This window comes from Gossypium arboreum, chromosome 12 (genome assembly GCF_025698485.1).
Source record: "Gossypium arboreum isolate Shixiya-1 chromosome 12, ASM2569848v2, whole genome shotgun sequence".
Lineage (NCBI taxonomy): Eukaryota > Viridiplantae > Streptophyta > Magnoliopsida > Malvales > Malvaceae > Gossypium > Gossypium arboreum.
Window position 1 is genome coordinate 111,678,549 of NC_069081.1, and position 2,192 is coordinate 111,680,740.

Consider the following 2,192-nt stretch of genomic DNA (forward strand, 5'->3'; position numbering starts at 1 on the left):
CCATAGATCGAGTTAATGCGACAATAGGGGTTTTAATTAGAAAGAGATTTCAATTAATCAACCTAGAGTCAGTTGTTCTTAGTCTCGAGGGAGATATTAACATAAATTAGGGATTTCTATAGAATAAGTCAAGCGAATAAATCGTCTAAGTCAAAGGTAATAACTGAAGTCTAGGTGGATTCTTTCTTGGGTATTGTCTTCTCAATTAGTTTTCCTAAAGTATTTTTCAACTTTCGCCTCTGTTGTGATCTTAGATAAATTAGAAAATTAGTTTAGAATAAAAAACACCCTTAGATTCTTAGGCTAGATAATAAAAAGAGCGTAACTACTAGTACTTTTAGTCCTCGTGGATATGATATTCTGGTCTCACCATACTATACTACTGTTCGATAGGTACGCTTGCCTTAAGTCGAATTATTAGTTAGTCTCACGACCATCAAGTTTTTTGGCGTCATTGCCGGGGACCAAGATATTAGGAACACTTAATTTTTATTACTTTAGCCATTTTTTATTTTTATTGCAATTTAATTTTGTTTTTGGTTAAATTACTAAATTTTCTTTTATTTACTTCTGACAGGTTTTTATAGTTTATGACTAGAAGAAACCCGTCAAGACCCTTACTTTTTTATAGTGAGATCGAAAGCACTGCTCGTAGAAACTGAAGAGAAATAAGGCGAAGCCTACGATCCACAGAGAAAGGGCAAGAGGACGACATTCAACCCACAACTGAGGAGATGGCTAATAATCATAATAATCAGTTACCTCTTATGGCTATTGCAGACCCAGTCAATCAGAATCCTGCTCCTCATACTATGTATGATTATGCTAAACCTAGTTTAACAGAAGCTGAATCGAGTATAGTTAGACATGCTATTGCTGCAAATAATTTTGAACTGAAACCTGACAAGATTCAAATGATACAACAGTTTGTTCAGTTTGATAGTTTGTAGGACGAGGATCCAAACACTCAATTAGCAAACTTTCTGGAATTCTGCGACACCTTTAAGATCAATGACGTTTCTGATGATGCCATTCGCCTTCTGTTATTTCCTTTTTCATTGAGGAATAAGGCTAAACAGTGGTTGAACTCGTTACCACGAGAATCAATCACCACTTGGGAACAAATGACTGAAAAGTTTTTGCTTAAATATTTCTCGCCGACTAAAACAGCTAAACTAAGGAATAATTTTTCTTCTTTTGTGTAGATGGATTTAGAAACACTCTATGACGCATGGGAGAGATAGAAGGATTTATTAAGAATGTGCCTTCACTATGGGCTACCACTTTGGCTACAGATTCAAACTTTTCACAACGGACTGAATCCTTTGACTAGACAAATGATTGACACAGCTGCTGATGGGACTATTAACAACAAAACACCTGAAGAGGCTTATGAATTTATTGAAGAAATGTCACTGAATAACTATCATTGGAAAGCCATGAGAACAAAGCCGACAAAAGCAGTCGATGTTTTCAACCTCGACGCGGTTACTATGCTATCTAACCAGGTAGAACTTTTAAATAAAAAGATTGACAGTTTGTATGGTTCTACTCAGGTACATCCAGTAATGAGGTGTGATTCAAGTGGAGGAGGAGTACACACAGATTATCCACCCTTCAACCTTGGCACCAAGGAGGAACAAGTCCACTATATGGGTAATAACTCTAGACCTCAAAATAACCCGTATAGTAATACTTATAATGCAGGTTGGAGGAACCAACCCAATTTCTCTTAAATCAAAGGCCACAACATCCTCCACGTTTTCAACAACTACCTTACCAGCAGGAAAAGAAATTGAACCTTGAGGAGATACTAACGAAATTCATAACGGTATCTGAAACACGTTTCCAAAACACCGAGATAGCTCTAAAAAATTAGCAAGCATCAATTCAGGGATACGAGAATCAAATAGGCCAGTTGGCAAAGATAATTTTCGAACGACCACAAGGTAGCTTGCCGAGTAATAGTAAAAATAACCCAAGGGAGTAGCTTAATACAATTACCGTTTGAGATGAAGAAGGGTTAGTTGAACTTGAACTAGAACCAGAACACAAATTTGTGGTAAGTAAAGGTAAAGATGAGGTGGACCACAGTGAGCAAAAATCGGTAAGTGGAGAATATAAACCTCGTGTACCATATCCAAATGCTATAAGAAAAGACTACACAGACGAACAATTTGGTAAATTCCTTA

At 36.6% G+C, this 2,192-nt stretch overlaps 1 non-coding gene across 1 annotated transcript; it reads right to left on the minus strand.

The window, feature by feature from the left end:
- Nucleotides 1–1,172: 1,172 nt before the first annotated feature.
- Nucleotides 1,173–1,279, minus strand: LOC128286116 (small nucleolar RNA R71). The gene has a single exon (XR_008276661.1). It is a non-coding gene; the product is annotated as a small nucleolar RNA R71 (small nucleolar RNA).
- Nucleotides 1,280–2,192: the final 913 nt, after the last annotated feature.